This window comes from Ranitomeya variabilis, chromosome 3 (assembly GCF_051348905.1).
Source record: "Ranitomeya variabilis isolate aRanVar5 chromosome 3, aRanVar5.hap1, whole genome shotgun sequence".
NCBI classification, from domain to species: domain Eukaryota; kingdom Metazoa; phylum Chordata; class Amphibia; order Anura; family Dendrobatidae; genus Ranitomeya; species Ranitomeya variabilis.
In genome coordinates this window covers 379,215,151-379,234,850 of record NC_135234.1, presented here as the reverse complement: position 1 = coordinate 379,234,850, position 19,700 = coordinate 379,215,151, and the positions used below count along the sequence as shown (strand labels likewise).

Genomic DNA, 19,700 nt, shown 5'->3' with positions numbered 1-19,700 from the left:
TACCCTGGTTACCAGTGAAGACATCGCTGGATCGGTGTCACACACACCGATTCAGCGATGTCAGCGGGGCCTCAACGACCAAAAAAAGGTCCAGGCCATTCCGACACGACCAGCGATCTCGCAGCAGGGGCCTGATCGCTGGTACGTGTCACACATAGCGAGATCGCTATGGAGGTCGCTGTTGCGTCACAAAACTTGTGACTCAGCAGCGATCTCGCTAGCGATCTCGCTATGTGAGACGGGGCCTTTAGTCTTTTTCTGTTTATGAGCCGTAATTATAACTAATCCTATTTGCATCAATTACATTACAACTTTGAACGTCCAGTAACCAGTATGAGAAAGTGTGAGAGCGTTAACACCAAATTTAACACATCTGCTCCCCATTCACAACTGAGACCTTGTAACACTAATGAGTCACATCACACCGGGGAGGGAAAAGGACTAATTGGGTACAATTTGGTAATTTTCACTTAGGGGTGTACTCAGTTTTGTTGCCAGCAGTTTAGACATGAATGGCTGTGTGTTGAGTTATGTAGGGGACACACCAAATTTACACTGTTACAAAAGCTGTACACTAACTACTTTACATTGTATCATAGAGTCGTATCTTCAGTGTTGTCCTGTGAAAAGAGAGAATAAAATACTTACAAAAATGTAAGGGGTGTACTCACTTTTTGAGATACTGTACATTATGTAATCCATGATATTAAATGTCTGCCAAATGGTTTACATTTGCCAATCTGCTGTCATTTTAACAGCCTGTTTAGACAAACAGAAGAAAAGGGAGCACAGAACGGTCAGTCATAGATTGTTCTATGCACATAGAATGCAATTGATGTTGTCAGACAAGACGATGTGCTGCCAAGAACAATGATCTTTTAAGCAAGCTAAAATATAATTTCATCAGTTGAATTAGCATTTTTTGTGCTAGCCAATTGATTGAGGTTCCTGAAATCTCATGCCCACGTTGCTTATTTTTTCCTTACAGATTTGCATCAATTTCAAATCTGCAGCATGCCAATTCTTTCAGCATTTTTACAGCGTTTTTCACCTATTCTAATTAATGGGAAAAATGCATAAGAAATAAATGCATTTTATGCTGCATTTTTCCTGCCAGCCCATCAGTATTTGCAGCAGATTGTGCATATAACCTTTTAATGTCCTGTAAATTTCAACTTTGCCATTTATTGAAAATTCTGTTTTCATGAGAGGAGGAATGTTTAATTCTTTAGTTTAGTTTGTTGTCTAGATTACCAGCCATCTCTGCAATCTATTTGAGGTGGCTAGTTACCTAGTAAAAGTGTACATACTTGCAAGTTCTTTGATATATAGCTTTCTAGGGCTGTTTCCTTGGATCAAACCAACATTAGAATACCTAAGCTCCTCCAGTGCTGCAAAGCCAAAGCTACCTCTGCTTGTACCATTGGAAAATGTATCACCCATGCAAACAGCACGGCAAGGTCATTGTCCCGAACTGTCATTCTTTAGAAGGGCGACCACACACAAGCAGGAAGTTGGAGATTTGTGCTTCTCAAGAGTTATATGTGTCAAGTAGAAGCTGCACTGAAGATTTAGAATCATCCCGAAACTAGAGGTGTCAAAGTGAACCTGTCACCCCCAAAATCGAGGGTGAGCTAAGCCCACCAGCATCAGGGGCTTATCTACAGCATTCTGTAATGCTCATTTATTATGAGCCTACCGAGGTTCATCTAAAATTTTACAACCCTCGTCAGGAACCAGGTGAAACCCTCCGGGACTATGCATTAGCCCTTCAGTCTGCATACAGGGCTTTACAGCAAATAGACAATCTAGATCTTGCTGCTACAGAAAACATAATCACTGACAGATTCATAGAAGGTGTGGATTCCAGACTCATACAAATTCAACTCCGCATGCTAGCAGCACAAAACATGACTTTCTTAGACTTTAAAGCTCTAGCCTTGCAGGTAGTGGGTAATGACTCACATTGTCCCCACTATGATCCTACTCCTTGTTCTCTAGACCTGGCTGCCAGAATATCTCCCATATCTCCACTTTCACCTACTCCATTTATGCAGGCTACACAGTCCGTGCCAGCCCCTACTCTCGGTCATATTCCTATTACCACAGATGCACTTGTCCAAGTCCTTGATTCTGTATGCCAAGCCTTGAAGGAACTAAAAAGCCAATTCCCTGCACCATGCGAGTCATAAGTAAGTTGGGCAGTGTCCCCAGAACCACGTTCTAGTCGCCCAGGTGCTGGAGGGCTTCCATCTGGAGATTGTGTCTACTGTAATTATTGTGAGTGTCCTGGGCACTATAAGTATCAATGCTATAAGTTATATGGGCCATCCCTGAGGCCAAAGTCCGCCCCTCGGGAAGTGAATCCATAGGCCCAGAGGGACCGTCACAATGGGTCTCCCGGTTCATCTCTAAATGCCCAAATATAACCATATGGATTGATGGTGTACCCTTAGAAGCTTTATTAGACACTGGTTCACAAGTCACCCCCATTGACCGCCAAACTTTTGAGAAGAATTGGCACTATGATATTCTGAATCCAGTGGGCAAAGCGAAGTTACGTGTGATTGCAAGTAATGGTCAATTTGTTCCCCAGGTAGGCTACTGGGAACTCATCATCCAAATTGGGGATCTAAGTTACCAGGTCAAGGTGTAATTGTTACTGAGGCTAAGGGAGATACAACAGTAGTAGGGCTAGGCATGAATGTACTGCGACATGTGTTTCCTGAATTGCTCGCTGTCTTGCATGCTTCTCTCCCTTCTGCTTCTTCCCTTTACAGGAAAGCTGTTCAACGGAACATCAAAGTGCTCTGTGTCCAACAGAAGTTTAAAAAAAAAAAAAAAAAAAAAAAAAGTTTGCCAACTGTAAAGGTGAGATCTGCCGTGTGCGAATCACCAACGCACGGCCGGTTGCCCTCTCTGCCAACAGCGAGACTTTAGCCCGACCAGGAATTAACAATGAAGACTATGAAGCGCTTCTCGACTCCATCCCAATTGAAGGACAGCCCCTGGTAAAAGTTGCCAGAAGTATTGTTATTGTCTCAAACGGTAGAGTACCAGTACGGCTATTCAATCTGAGTGATGTACCCAACGAGCTATACAAGTTTAATTCAGTCGCTCAACTGTACAGCCTTGATCCTGAAAACATCCTAGATGACGAGACACTCGCTCATCAAAAGTCGATGAAAGCCGCTCCCAAAGGCACTAATACTCCCACTATCTTCTGGTGGAATGAACTTAATGTTGGAGGTGCTAACACTCCCATTGAACACATCCAGGGTGTCACCAAAGTTGCTAAACGACACAGCACAGTTTTCAGCAAGCACCCACTTGACTTTGGCAGAACTTCCCTGATACAACACAGAATCGAAACAGGTGATCATCCTCCTATCAAGGAAAGACACTGTCCAGTATCTCCTGCTAATTATCAGCAAGTAAAGACGCTGCTAAAGGAGATGAAAGATTCTAAAGTCATTCGAGAAAGTCAGAGCCCGTGGGCTGCACCAATCGTCCTGGTGAAGAAGAAGGATGGTAAATCAGGTTTTGTGTTGACTATAGAAAGCTGAACAATGTTACGCACAAAGATGCCTATCCCCTTCCACGGATTGAAGAATCCATCACAGCTCTTGGCTCAGCTGTATATTTCTCCATTCTTGACATGACCAGCGGCTATTGGCAGGTACCCATGGCTCCTGAAGATAGAGAGAAGACAACCTTCACCACCCCGATGGGACTCCATGAGTTAGACGGTATGCCGTTAGGGTTATGCACTGCCCCTGCTACATTTCAGCGACACATGGAGAGATGTCTTGGTCACCTCAACTTCCAAAGCGTTCTGTTATATCTCGATGATGTGATTGTGTATTCTCGTACATATGAAGAGCACTTACGCCATCTTGCAGAAGTATTCCAGGTACTCATTGAACATGGTCTGAAACTAAAACCATCAAAGTGCCATCTGCTCAAGCCGAAGGTCAAATGCCTGGGTCATGTTGTAAGTGCCAAAGGTATCCAGCCTGATCCTGACAAAATCTCAGCTGTGAACGACTGGGATACTCCAAGAACCATGAAAGAAGCCAAGAGTTTCCTAGGCTTTGCAGGCTACTACCGCCGCTTCATCCCTCATTTTGCGCAAATAGCAGAACCTCTTACAGAACTGCTATGAGGTTGCCCTAGAGAACACTACGACAGAAAACTTCCAATTGATTGGTCTGAGCGACAACAAACTGCCTTTCAGATGCTGAAAAGCTTACTAATTTCCCCTCCAATTCTGGCGTATCCTGACTACTGCCACCCTTTTCGTCTCTACACGGATGCCAGCTATCAAGGCCTTGGGGTGGTGCTATCACAAGTCCAGAATGGCAAAGAGAATCATTGCCTATGCCAGCTGAAGCTTGGGAAGTGCTGAGAGGAACGATAACAATTACAGCTCATTCAAGTTTGAGCTGCTAGCTCTTGTGTGGGCTGTCACCGAGAGGTTCAAAGATTACCTCGCAGCTACCCCTTCACCGTTTACACGGACAATAATCCTCTTGCTCACCTTAATACTGCACGACTAGGTGCTCTGGAACAGAGATGGGCTTCAAGATTGGCGAGTTTCTGCTTTGACATTAAGTATCGCAGTGGCAAGATAAACATCAATGCAGGTGTGTTATCTTGTTTGCCCGTAGGAGGAGAGCCTCTTGAGGAAGATCTGTGGGAGGATGTCGAGATGCCTCCCTTCTATCAAAGATTTGCTACACAGAACACCATTGCTGCTACACAAACTGATGAAGTCTCTTAACCAAAACCGGATTTGTCTCAAGATCCATTGAGATGGCAAACCCTTCAAAATGAGTTTCGTGTCCTAGGAGAGATCTATGAATATCTGACTACTGGGAGGATACCTGCCCGATGACGATAACGATGTCCTGATGTTCAGCTTAATCATCTATGGAGACAGCGCAAAAGACTTTTCATTCAAAAGGGCTTGATCTTGCACAATTCCCAGGACCCTGTTTCAGGTGAAAGATTACATCAGATTCTAATCCCACCGCGAGATGCCAGAGTTGTTGTTGATGCCTACCACTACCAGTCTGGGCACAACACTAAAGCTACCATACGGCAATGCTTCTATTGAATTGAGATGCATTCAGACATAGAGAATTGGTGTAGCGCATGTTCAGCTTGCAACCTCACTAAAGCTGGTAAGAAAGATGCCAGAGCTCCTCTTCATCCAATCGATTCTCAGAAACCGAACAAACTAGTTGCTCTTGATCACGTGAAGCTAGCTCCAACTCGTTCGGGCTACACGTATGCCCTTACCATGGTGGACCACTATACTAAGTGGGTTGCTGTTATACCGGTGAAAGACCTTATAGCTCGGACTACAGCTATCACCTTCTGCCACGAATATGTGAGACATTACATTTGCCCTGAAGCAGTCTTCACAGACCGTGGACATGCCTTTGAGTCCCAACTATTTCAAGAACTCTGCCAATTCCATGGGTGCAAGAAGCTAAGAACCACTGCCTATCATCCACAAGGGAATGGCCTTTGTGAGAAAGTAAACCAGACCTTCATCAATATGCTGCGAACAGCATCTGTTACCAAACAAGCTGAATGGCCTCAACTACTTGATGAGTTAGTGGAAACCTACAACAATACTGTCCACTGTGCTACCAGCTACTTGCCATATTACTTAATGTTTGGAAGACAAGGTCAACTCCCAAAAGATTGTGCTTTGGGAATCCAGGTTCCCGTTGTGATCAATCCGCTGCCTAAAACTGATTGGGTCTCAGAGCATCAGCGAAGAGTACATGAAGCCCAGCAGATTGTCAACCACCGGATGGATGAAGCTCACTGTCGATAGGAAGAGAACTACAATCATAGAGCTAATGCTTCCCCACTTCACCTTGGAGGCAAAGTATGGCTAAAGAAGTGCCACCGTACAGGGAAACTCTGGGAAACAGCGCCCTACACAATTACAGCTATCATATATCCGGAGTCCGATGTACAGTATATGAAGTGAAGAAACCCGAATGGCCCCACAGATGGGGCACATATTTGGTATTGCTGAGTCTGGAACGACCCGACCTATAAAACTGTCCCATTATTTAACCCCTTTAGTGAACGTTAAAAAAAAAACGAGGCCAAAAACAATGGTTTATCATCATACCACCAAACAAAAAGTGGAATAAAACGCGATCAAAAAGTGGAATAAAATGCGATCTGTCCTATGATCCGGCGATGTCTGTCTTTTTAGGTGTGCATAAAAGTTCAGTCGGCCACAGTTTTGTGCACTTCTGAAAAAAAGAAGGACACTGCTGAACAGAGGCCAGACTGAGTCCAGAGTAAAGGTACCGTCACATTTAGCGACGCTGCAGCGATCTAGACAACGATGCCGATCGCTGCAGCGTCGCTGTGTGGTCGCTGGAGAGCTGTCACACAGACAGCTCTCCAGCGACCAACAATGCCGAAGTCCCCGGGTAACCAGGGTAAACATCGGGTTACTAAGCGCAGGGCCGCGCTTAGTAAGCCGATGTTTACCCTGGTTACTAGTGTAAATGTAAAAAAACAAACACTACATACTTACATTCCGGTGTCTGTCGCGTTCCCCGGCGTCCGCTTCCCTGCACTGTGTAAGCGCCGGCCGTAAAGCAGAGCGGTGACCGCTGTGCTCTGCTTTACGGCCAGCCGGCGCTGACACAGTGCAGGGAAGCAGAACGCCGGGGGACCCGACAGACACCGGAATGTAAGTATGTAGTGTTTTTTTTTACATTTACACTGGTAACCAGGGTAAATATCGGGTTACTAAGCACGGCCCTGCGCTTAGTAACCCGATGTTTACCCTTGTTACCAGTGAAGACATCGCTGAATCGGCGTCACACACACCGATCCAGCGATGTCTGCGGGAGATCCAGCGACGAAATAAGGTGCTGGCCTTCTAGCTCCGACCAACGATGTCACAGCAGGATCCTGATCGCTGCTGCGTGTCAAACACAACGATATCGCTATCCAGGACGCTGCAACGTCACGGATCGCTAGCGATATCGTTGTTAAGTTGTTCAGTGTGAAGGTACCTTTACTCTGCTGCTTCATTAGTGAATAGATCCCTTGATGGTTTTATCTGAATCACATCACTCAGAGATTCGGCTGTGTGCACACGATGCAGATTTGCTGCGAATCCGCAGCGGATTTTTCCGTGCAGAAACACTGCAGATCCACACTGTGATTTACAGTACCATGTAAATCAATGTCTTAAAAAAAAAGGTTGCAGATGGTGCAGAAAAATCAGTGCGGAATTGCTGCGGATTTAAAAAAAGTGCATGTCACTTCTTTTGTGCGGATCTGCAGCGTTTCTGCACCCCTCCATGATAGAAATCCGCAGTGGCAAAAAGTGCAGAAAATCCGCATCAATTCCGTGGCAAATCCGCACAAAATCTGCCTAAAAACCGAGGCAAATCTGCGGCTGCGGATTCTGCCAGGAGATGCAGATTTTGTGCAGAAAATTCTGCACCACTTTTCCTACGTGTGCACATGCCCTTAGATGCAAATCCCAATATAAATGCTCAGTGTAGATCACAGGATAAATGTGATCCCTCACATTATGTAAAATGTTCCCAATATAAGCTTCATCTCAATCCACGAAAAAAGGAAATCCCTGCTCAGGTCCTTTATCTGTTAAGGGAAATAGACGACTTCCACTTAACTGGTAGTACAAAGGCTCTGTAAAAGTGAAATGGCTCCTTGCCTGCCAAAAGAAATTCAGAAAATTCTGCGCTCCTAAATCCAAATGCTCCCTCCCTTCTGAGCCCCAGTGTGCCTAAACCACATAGAGTCCACATTCTTGGCATTTCTGTTTAGGTGTGTATGCCTTCAGAAGCATGAGCTGGGCATAACATAATTGTCAATATAAGGTACTGGTCACTACAATGGCAGTTTGCAATTTTGACTCAGCAACATGCACTGCTGTTTGTTTCTGAAAACACCCATAGAGTCAAAATCGTCACTACACCTGTAGATAAATTCCCAAATTTCCACAATGGGGTCACTTGAGTGATGGATTCTGCTCTCCTAACTCTTAGGGGCTCTGTATATGGCTTCCTCAAACTATTCTAGGAAAATCTGCACTCCAGAAAGCAAATAGCACTCTGTCCCTCCAGAGTCTTTCCGTACAGCTAAGCAGTACTGTACAACCACATGAGGGGTATTGCCACTTTCAGTAGAATTTGTAGGGTAAATTATGGTGCAATTTTTACCCATTTCTTTTGTGAATATGTAAAATCTGGGGCTGAAACAAAATTTTGGTGGTAAAAATGTACCATATATACTTGAGTATAAGCCGACCCCCCTAATTTTGCAACAAAAAACTGGGAAAACTTATTGACTCGAGTATAAGCCTAGGGTGGGAAATGCAGCAGCTACCGGTATATGTCAAAAATAAAAATAGATACCAATAAAAGTAAAATTAATTGAGACATCAGTAGGTTAAGTGTTTTTGAATATCCATATTGAATCAGGAGCCCCATATAATGCTCCATGCAGTTCTTTATGGCCCCATAGATACCCCATATAATGCTCCATACAGTTATGGCCCCATATAATGCCCCATATAATGCTCCATGCAGTTATGGCCCCATAGATGCCCCATATAATGCTCCATGCAGTTATGGCCCCATATAATGCCCCATATAATGCTCCATACAGTTATGGCCCCATATAATGCCCCATATAATGCTACTTGCAGTTATGGCCCCATATAATGCTCCATACAGTTATGACCCCATATAATGCCCCATATAATGCTCCATGCAGTTATGGCCCCATATAATGCCCCATATAATGCTCCATACAGTTATGGCCCCATATAATGCTCCATACAGTTATGGCCCCATATAATGCCCCATATAATGCTCCATGCAGTTATGGCCCCATATAATGCTCCATACAGTTATTGCCCCATAGATGCCCCATATAATGCTCCATACAGTTATGGCCCCATACAAAATGCCCCATATAATGCTCCTTGCAGTTATGGCCCCATATAATGCTCCATACAGTTATGGCCCCATATAATGCCCCATATAATGCTCCATGCAGTTATGGCCCCATATAATGCTCCATACAGTTATTGCCCCATAGATACCCCATATAATGCTCCATGCAGTTCTTTATGGCCCCATAGACGCTCCATACAGCTTGTGCCACATGTAATGCTGCTGCTGCAATAAAAAAAAATGACATACTCACCTCTCGTCGCTGCCTGCTGCTCCTCAGCGTCCCGTCTCTCCGCACTGACTGTTCAGGCAGAGGGCAGCACGCACACTAATACGTCACCGCGCCCTCTGACCTGCACAGTCACTGCAACAGGACTGGAAGGCGGAGCGGCGCCCGGCGAATAGAACGCGGACAGGTGAATATGAAATACTCACCTGGTCCCGGCGCTCCTGACGCTGTCCCTGCCTGTCCCATAGTACCGCAGCTTCTTTCTGTAATGAGCGGTCACCGGTACCGCTCATTACAGTAATGAATATGCGTCTCCGCCCCTATGGGAGTGGAGTCCATATTCATTACTTTAATGAGCGGTACCACGTGACCGCTGAATAGAGGAAGAGCTGCAGCGAGGGAGACCATGGGACAGGCTGGGACAGCGTTAGGAGCGCCGGGACCAGGTGAGTATGCGACACTGCTCTCTCCCCCTCACCGACGCATGCGTCATGCGCCCCTATCTTTAACATGGGGGGCGCATGGACATGCGCCGGTATGCGTTGTACTGCGTTTTACGACGCATGCGGCATATAGACGCACAAGACAGGGCGCAGCGGACGCTACTTGTAGCGTTTTCCCTGCGCCGAAAGTCCCGATCTGTACGATCTTATGACAACGCATGCGTCGCAAATCGCTCCGTTGTGTACATGCATTGTGGGTTGCGTCGCGTTGCCGACACTGCGCCCAACAACGCAAATGTGAACGTAGCCTATGATGGACCCGTAGCTCCCTTATACACAGTATGATGGGCCCGCAGCTCCCTTATACACAGTATGATTGGCCCGCAGCTCCCTTATACACAGTATGATGGCCCACAGCTCCCGTATAAACAGTATGATGGACCCGCAGCTCCCTTATACACACTATGATGGGCCCGCAGATCCCATATACACAGTATGATGTGTGCACAGCTTCCTTATACACAGTATGATGGGCCCGCAGCTCCCTTATACACAATATGATGGGCCCGCAGCTCCCTTATACATAGTATGATGGGCCCGCAGCTCCCTTATACACAGTATGATTGGCTTGCAGCTCCCTTATATGGAGCGCCCCCAGACGCAGGGCCACGGGGTACTCGATACCGGGCCCCTCTGTCTCAGTCCTGGGGTTGTCACAGTGGCTAGACCCGGTCCGTGACCCTGCTAAGGGGCGTCCAATGAAAGGTGTGATGACGGTGTGTGGTGCAGGTCGCGATGAATAACAAGGACACAGGGTTGCAGTCTCTTTACCTCTTTACTGAAGGCTTCAGGATCCGCAATCCAGAGTACTGCTAACAGGGCTGGCTGAGACCGGCCGGTCCGAAGGCACATCCAGAGTTTCCTTTGCAGGTGTAAATCAGTGCCTACCTTCTAGCGCCTGTGTGTTGTAGTACCTCCCTGCTGAGCACTACGGGATAGTCCTCACAACTGTTGTGTCTGTTTCTGATGTTCTTTCTCACAACTCGTATCTGTTCTGATGTTCTTTCTCTGTCCCCCAGATGATATGGCTAGGACGCACCCGTATGACGGGTAGGCCTGGAGTTCTTCCGGGACCCTAGCGTCGCCCCTCTCCCACAATTGCCCCCTATGTCTGCTTAGGTGTTTTAGGTGAGACAGCCAACCTATAATCAACTGTCCTGCCGCTGTTTGAAGTAATGTTTGGAGCCCAATACTTCCTCGGCGTTCCGGCCACCGGCTACGCGCCTCAGTAGGATGTTGCCACGATCTTAAGGCACGATTCCTACTGGCTTTATCTCCTTTTTGCTGCGATCTCGTTTCTCACTTCTCCACAATAAACTTCTCTTCGTTTCCTTTCTTAGGATGCCACCGCAACGGGTGCAGGTGCGGCTCCGTAACGTTCTGTTCTGTTCGCTAGGTCACTGTCAGGATCCCACCCCTGACAGAGACCCCCCTGAATCTTCCCCTGCAACACCCTCTGCCACAGGATGTTGCCTGGATCCAACCAAGTCAGCTTCTGACTAACTTACTATGCATCCCCAGTTTTACTCAAGTGTGAGGAGTGGCCTAATACATAGAACCCTTTGCTCCCCCTGGTGCTGGAGTGTGAAATGTAGTGTGTGACTGTGTTACCTGTTCAGGTGAACTCCTTAAGTGCCATCAGACTTACCATCACTCCCCTTAGTGGCGGAGCGTCAGTACTGCAGCGACCAGGACTCTGGGGCGCTGCACTCCCCCCCGGTTAAATCCAGTACTCCCGGACTGGGAAGAAAACAACAATACATGTCAGCAAAAGACATACAAAATTTTGAAATGCAATGAACAAGTAAATATAACAGTGCTTCCCTTTATGGGAGGTGAGGACTCTTGAACGTTACAAACAAAACATGGTTAAATATTTTAAATAACATACTATAAATAACTTCTATTACCCAGCCAGGTATTCTACTAAGTGCAAATTCTGAACAATAATTTAACTTTTCCTTTAAGGGCGTATAGGCTGAACCCACTAAAGGCTTACTATAAGACTCTAAAATATAAATTAACTTTTTCTTTATTTCTCTTTTCTAAGTGCAACATTTTTCTTTTTACTCTCTGATTTTTCATACGCAGGACCGCCTGTCTATCTGCCCAGGCCTATTGCCTCTTTTCTTAGTACAGGATCAATGAGCCATATCTGCATGGCTCTCAGGAGGACTCACTAACTAACCCCTACGGGTTTACTTCCTGTCCTCATTCTCTAGTAACATTATTAAACATTCTCTATAACTATCTAGCTAACTACATATGACTTCTATGTAAAACATTATTACCATCTACTTTCTTTAAGGCAACATTATACTTTAAGTGCAACTGGTGAACATTCCCTTTAAGAGGGAACCAAGTCTCTTCGAGGTAGTGCAGACTCTCTCTATCTGCAAGTCCGGTTAAAGCAAGAGCTTCTGTGCTGTACTCAGGAACAGTCTCTTCAAAAAGCTCTCTCTTTTGTAAAACCAGTAAGGGACACCTTTAAGAAGGTGCAAACTATTTACAATACAGTTTGTGAACCACTCACCGTCCATGATTCGGCAGTCACTGTAACATGGAAGAACAAAAGCAAAAATAAAACAAAAGCAAAAATAAAAAGCAATAGGGATCCCGGGTAAACAAAGGGATCCCTTTAAGAATAACCCTGGTCGGGTATTAGCAACAGAGGACACAGAAGACGAACAGTTAACGAACTATATACAATTTCAACAGCTTAGGCTCATAAATCAGGAGGTGGTTTCCACCAGGGCTTTACCTCACAGGTAGCCCTCTGGGGCTTAGAGAGGCTTGGCCCCAAGTCCACCCCTCTCAGCCGAGGACGGGTGGAACTCAAGGTCACACGTTGGGTCGAGACCGCCGGATGATCCATAACGCAGGCGGTAATCGGCCCCTCAACAAGGGGTCCGGTCTCCTGGGCCTCAGGGGCGGCCGGAAGAGCTGCGCACCGCTGGACATCCTGAGCCCTTCAACCAGTCCCTAGCTGCCACCGGGTGTAGACTACGGCATCTCCAGGCTGCAGGTCGCGGTCCACGTCAATCTCTCCATGGCAGGGTTCCACCTCGCCCCGGGCGACATGTACCTTCAGCGGCTCCCCGATCTCCTGAATAACTCCCCGTCCTTCCTGGGAGTTAAAGGTGACCACTACACCCCACTTCGGCGGAGGATCCTGCACTTCGGCTCTCAGATCGATCACGGCCACAGGTCGGGCTTCTCTCTCCTTCTCCTTCCGCCACGCGGCCACCAGGCGCCGCTGGTGCTCCATCCATGGCATCAGCTTCAGATCCCGCTCCCGCGGTTCACGGCCCGGTGACGGGGTCCGTGAGTCCTCCGCGGTCGGGTCAGGTGAAGAGGGGAACGCAGAGGACAGGCGGATCTCTGCAGAGTGGACCAGCCGGGAACTCACTCGGGCATGGGCTTCTCGGCACCGCTCCTCCTGCCGGGCTTCGGCCGCAACCACCCATTCATCCGGCGAGCGGCTGCTGGGTCCTCCTCTCACAAGCAGCTCTGCAGCGGTCAGAGCCCGCTGTAGCAGTGGGTCCTGGCTCGCTCCCAACGATGCGGGCTGGCACCGGGTCGGGTCGTCCCCACATGGCTGCTTGGAGGCTGCCATGTCTGTCCCTTCTTCTAGATCGTCTTCCCGCGTTCTCTTTCGTGGGCGGCCCCGTCTCCATGGTCTCCACCCTCCAAAGAGAATGAGAAGGCGGACCTCAGCCGCTGACGGACACGTCCTCAGGATACAGCAATACTTAGACTGGGCGGCCATTGTCTTTCGCGCTCTTCAGCTTGCGTACGCCCACTTCCACGCCCTTCTTCTCCTCCTGCACTCCTCTTAGCGCTGTAATGGTGACGGTTTTGGTGGGAATCAGCAATGCACAGTCTTTGCAATATGTCACAGTTCAAGCACAATTCAGACACAGTTCCAAGGCACACATGACCTGATTCTTCAGGCTTAAGTAGATCCTGTTCGTGACGCCAAGTTGGAGCGCCCCCAGACGCAGGGCCGCGGGGTACTCGATATCGGGCCTCTCTGTCTCAGTCCTGGGGTTGTCACGGTGGCTAGACCTGGTCCGTGACCCTGCTAAGGGGCGTCTGCAGCGCCCCAGAGTCCTGGTCGTTGCAGTACTGATGCTCCGCCACTAAGGGGGGCTATGGTACGTCTGATGGCACTGAAGGAGTTCACCTGACCAGGTATCACAGACATCAATACACTTCACAGTCTGGCCTCCAGGGGGAGCTAAGGGTGCTATGTTTTAGGCCACTCCTCACAATCTGGTAAAACTGGGGGTTAAATAGGAAGTTAGACAGAAGCTGACTGGGTTGGAACCAGGCAACATCCTGTGGCAGAGGGTGTTGCAGGGGAAGATTCAGGGGGGTCCCTGTCAGGGGTGGGATCCTGACAGAGGCCTAGCGAACAGAAAGAACGTTACGGGACCGCGCCTGCACTTCATCGCGGCGGTACCCCAAGAAAGGACAAGAAGCGAGGTTTATTGTGCTGAGTGAGAAACGAGATCAACGCAACAAGGAGAAACACCAGTGGGAGTCGTGCTGTAAGACGAGGCAACATCCTACTGAGGCGCGCAGCCGGTGGCCGGAAACGCCGAGGAAGTATTGAGCTCCAGGCCTTACTTCAAACCTACGGCAGGACAGTCAGTTCTAGGCGGGCTGTCTCACCCAAAATCACCTAAGCAGACACAGGGGGCAACATTTGGAGAGGGGCGACTCTAGGGTCCCGGAAGACCTCCGAGCCTACCCGTCATACGGGTGCGTCCTAGCCATATCATCTGGGGGACGAAGAAGAACATCATAGTCGAGTTGTGAGGGAACTTCAGAAACAGACACAACAGTTGTGAGGACTATCCCGTAAGCACAGCAGGGAAGGACTACAACACACAAGCGCTAGAAGGTAAGCACAGATTTCCACCTGCAAAGGGATCTCTGGAGGTTCCATCAGACCGGCCGGACTCAGGTAGCCTGGTTAACCGTATTCCGGACTGAGGATCCTGAAGCCTTCAGTAAAGAGGTAAAGAGACTGCAACCTGGTGTCGTCATTATTTACCGCGACCTACACCACACCACAACATCATCTCATTCTCAACTTTCACTGGATGCCCCTCAGCAGGGTCACGGACTGGGCCTAGCCACCATGACAACCCCAGGACTGAGACGCAGAGGCCCGGTACCGGGTGCCCCTCGGCCCTGCGGCAGTGGGGGCGCTTCAACTTGGCGTCACGAACAGGATCTACTTAAGCCTGAAGAATCAAGTCATGTGTGCCTTGGAATTGTGATTTGTTGTGCTTGGACTGTGACTTATTGCAAAGACTGTGCATTGCCACTTGCCGCCAAAAGTCCCCGCCAAAAACCGCCGCCATTACAGCGCTGAGGAGAGCGCAGGAGGAGAAGAGGGGCGTGGAGTAGGCGTGGACCAGCTGAAGAGCGCGAAAGACAATGGCCGCCCAGTCTAAACATTTTTGCATCCTGAGGACGTGTCCGTAAGCAGCCGAGGTCCGCCTTCTCATCCTCATTGGAGGGTGGAGACCATGGAGACGGGGCCGCCCACGAAAGAGATCGCAGGAAGAAGACACTGGAGAGGAAGCAAAGATGGCGATGCCGGGAGCACCGCGTGGGGACGACCCGACCCAGCATGAGGCTGCACTACCCGACACAGCCCCAGATGCGCCATCGTTGCAGGGACTGGCCCTTACGGAGCTACCGATGGGCAGACCCAACTGGCCGCCATCTGAGGAGTGTGTGGCCGCAGCCGAGGCCCGGCAGATAACGCGCCGCCGGAAGGCCGATGCCCGTGTGATCGCTCGGCTGGGCAACCCACGGAAGTCCGCCTGTCTCCGGTGTCCCCCGCTTCCATCCCGACCGCGGCGGAGTGTGAGCTGCAGGCACAGGGCCTGAGGATCCTGCCGGAGGCCGAACACCTGCGGCGCCTAATGAGGGCGTGGCGGAACAGACCCCAACCCGCGGCCCAGGTCGACCTGACGGGCGTTGAGGGGGCCCCGCCGTCGCACTGGGGTGTGGTGGTGCTCTTTAACTCCCGGGAAGGACGGGGAGTTATACAAGAAATTGGAGAGCCACTGCAGGTCCGTGTGGACCGGGAAGAGGTGGAACCCTGTGGGGGAAGGTACGGTCTCGACCTGGAGCCCGGAGACGCAGTGACTTACACCCGGTGGAGGAGGGAGGTTGGCTGGATAGCTCGGGGCGTCCAGCGGTGCGTCGCACTCCAGGCCGCTGGCGGAACGTCAGAGGACGAGCCTCCTGAAGGGAAGGTGCCGGAACCTGCCCCCGTGGAACCCCAGGGAATCCAGGCCCACCGTGTAGCTACGGGTCGTGCTCACCCACGAGCGAGGAGGGTGACCCGACGAGGGATCCTGTCGTTGCTGAGGCCGGGACCGGTCCTTGTAACACCACCACGACCCATTTGCCAGGTGAGGCCCGGTAGGAGGCCGCCCCCTGCCCAGCCAGAAACTGAGTAAGCAAGAATGCATGCTTCATCACTTGTAGATAGTTAACTGTCCGTCTTTCTATGTGTCTTCTTGCTGCTACAACCCGACTAGGGTTAACTCTTAAAGGGATCCCTTAGTTTACCCGGGATCCCTACTTTTGCTTTTGTTTTTGTTTCTTGTTCATCATTGTTGAAAAGAACTGCTGGATCATGAACACTGCATGATTACAAACTTATTGTAAATAGTTCGCACCTTCTTAAAGGTGCCCTCTACTGGTTTTACAAAGAAAAGGACTCTTTGCGAAGAAACTGTTCTTGGAAACAGCACCGGAGTCCTTGCTGTATACGAACTTGCAGCTTGAGAAGTTGCACTACCTCCGAGAGACTTGGTCCCCTCTTAAAGGGGACGTTCACCAATAGCACTTAAAGTTGAATAATGCTTACATGTCGAAGTTATATGTAGTTAGCTAGTTAATTGTAAGAAATGTTTAATAATGTGTTAGAGAATGAGGACAGGAAGTGAACCCATACGGGGTTAGTCGGTGAGTCCTCCTAGAAGCCGTACAGAGATGGCTCAGCGATCCTAAACTGAGAGAAGGTTGATAAGTTCTATACTGTGTATAGTAGCAGAAAGGCAGTAGGCCCGGATGAGGAATGGGGCGGTCCTGCAACAGAGCGAGAGGCAGTAGGCCTGGGGCAGATAGACAGGCGGTCCTGCAGATGTAAAGGTGGAAAATGAAGAAAAGTTGATTAGCCTTATAGTGTTTTATAAGAAGGTCTTTAGTGGATTCAGCGTATACGTCCTTAAAGGCAATGCTAAATTGTTGTTCAGAAATTGCACTAAGTAGAATACCCGGTTGGGTAAGAGAAGTTATTTATAGTATGTTATTTAAAATATTTAACCATGTTTGTAACGTTCAAGTGTCCTCACCTCCCATAAAGGGAAGCTCTGTTCAAATTTACTTATTGTTGCATTTCAAAAATTGTATGTCTTTTTGCTGACATGTATTGTTGTTTTCTTCCCAGTCCAGGAGTACTGGATTTAACCAGGGGGAGTGCAGCGCCCCAGAGTCCTGGTCGTTGCAGTACTGATGCTCTGCCGCTAAGGGGGGCTATGGTACGTCTGATGGCACTGAAGGAGTTCACCTGACCAGGTATCACAGACACCAATACACTTCACAGTCTGGCCTCCAGGGGGAGCTAAGGGTGCTATGTATTAGGCCACTCCTCACAATCTGGTAAAACTGGGGGTTAGATAGGAATTTAGACAGAAGCTGACTGGGTTGGAACCAGGCAACATCCTGTGGCAGAGGGTGTTGCAGGGGAAGATTCAGGGGGGTCCCTGTCAGGAAGTATTGAGCTCCAGGCCTTACTTCAAACCTACGGCAGGACAGTCAGTTCTAGGCGTGCTGTCTCACCCAAAATCACCTAAGCAGACACAGGGGGCAACATTTGGAGAGGGGCGACTCTAGGGTCCCGGAAGACCTCCGAGCCTACCCGTCATACGGGTGCGTCCTAGCCATATCATCTGGGGGGACTGTTGTGAGTTCCGTTCTTGGGCTCCCTCCGGTGGTTGTAAGTAGCACTTTTGTGAATTCTGCTCTTGGGCTCCCTTCTGTGGTTTTGAATGGTATAGCTGCTTTTTGGATTTAGCATCAGCAGCTGCTTCCACTGATCGTCTTTCTGGCTCGGCTATTTTAGTCTGGCCTTATCCCTCAATCAATGCCAGTTGTCAATTGTTCCTGCTTGGAGTCACTGCTCTTTTGGATTTTCCTGACATTCTGACCCTTTCAGCAAAGATAAGTCCTTGCTCGTCCTTTTGCAGTCCACTTGTTGTGGACTTTATTGTTCAACACATTTTATGTTTTGCTCATTTGTCCAGCTTATCAGTATGGATCTATTCAGCTAAGCTGGAAGCTCTGGGCAGCAGAATTTGCCCTCCACACCTTTAGTCAGGTGTGGAGATTTTTGCATTTCTCTGCGGTGGACTTTTTCTAGTTTTTATTACTGACCGCACAGTGTTCTTTCCTGTACTATCTATCTAGCTAGAAGTGGCCTCCTTTGCTAAATCTTGTTTCATACTACGTATGTCATTTCCTTCTCCTCTCACAGTCATTATTTGTGGGGGGCTGTCTATCCTTTGGGGATTTTCTCTGAGGCAAGATAGCTTTCCTGTTTCTACCTTTAGGGGTAGCTAGTTCTCCGGCTGTGACGAGGTGTCCAGGGAGGGACAGGGACATCCCACGGCTACTGCTAGTGTTGTGTTAAGATCAGGAACTGCGGTCTGTATAGTTACCACCTGCTCAGAGCTAGTCGCATGTCGCTCCTAAATTACCAGTCCATAACAGTACAACTGGACTAAAAATGAGTTGAATGCATCTCAAAAGAAGGAAAAGAAAAAGAGTTCTGAGCCATTTTTTTTTTTCTTTAGTCTGTTTTGTCTTTTTCCTTCCTCTTAATCTCTGGGTGGTTCAGGATTTGGGTGCGGACATGGATGTTCAGGGTTTGTTTTCTCGTGTGGATCAGCTTGCTGCAAGAGTACAGATTATCCAAGATTATGTTGTTCAGACTCCAGCCTTAGAGCCTAGAATTCCTACTCCAGATTTGTTTTACGGGGATAGATCTAAGTTTTTGAACTTTAAAAATAACTGCAAATTGTTTTTTGCTCTGAAACCCCGTTCCTCTGGTGACCCCACTCAGCAAGTTAAAATAGTTATTTCTCTGCTGCGTGGTGACCCTCAGGACTGGGCATTCTCCCTTGAGTCAGGGGATCCGACATTGCTTAATGTAGATGCATTTTTTCAATCGCTCGGATTATTGTATGACGAACCTAACTCTGTGGATCATGCGGAAAAAACCTTGTTGGCCCTGTGTCAGGGTCAGGAAGCGGCAGAATTATACTGCCAGAAATTTAGAAAATGGTCTGTGCTCACTAAATGGAATGGGGACGCTCTGGCAGCAATTTTCAGAAAGGGTATTTCTGAAGCCCTTAAAGATGTTATGGTGGGGTTCCCCACGCCTGTTGGTTTGAGCGAATCTATGTCTCTAGCCATTCAGATTGATCGGCGCCTGCACGAGCGCAAAGTGGTGCACCATATGGCAGCGTCCTCTGAACAGAGTCCTGAGCCTATGCAATGTGATAGGATTCTGACTAGAGCGGAACAAAGGGGATACAGACGTCAGAATGGGCTGTGTTTTTACTGTGGTGATTCTGCTCATACTATTTCTGATTGCCCTAAGCGTATTAAGAGGGTTGCTAGATCTGTTACCATTAGTACTGTACAGCCTAAGTTTCTCCTGTCTGTGACCCTGATTTGCTCATTGTCATCTTTTTCTGTCATGGCATTTGTGGATTCAGGCGCTGCCCTGAACTTAATGGACTTAGACTTCGCCAGGCGCTGTGGTTTTTCTTTGCAGCCTTTGCAGAGCCCTATTCCTTTGAGGGGTATTGATGCTACACCGTTGGCCAAGAATAAACCTCAGTATTGGACTCAGCTGACTATGTGCATGGCTCCAGCACATCAGGAAGATTG

At 48.5% G+C, this 19,700-nt stretch overlaps 1 protein-coding gene across 1 annotated transcript in view; it reads left to right on the top strand.

The window, feature by feature from the left end:
• Positions 1 to 19,700, top strand: part of LCK (LCK proto-oncogene, Src family tyrosine kinase) — a 181,452-nt gene that overhangs the window by 72,875 nt on the left and 88,877 nt on the right. The gene's annotated exons all lie outside the window — the stretch shown is intronic.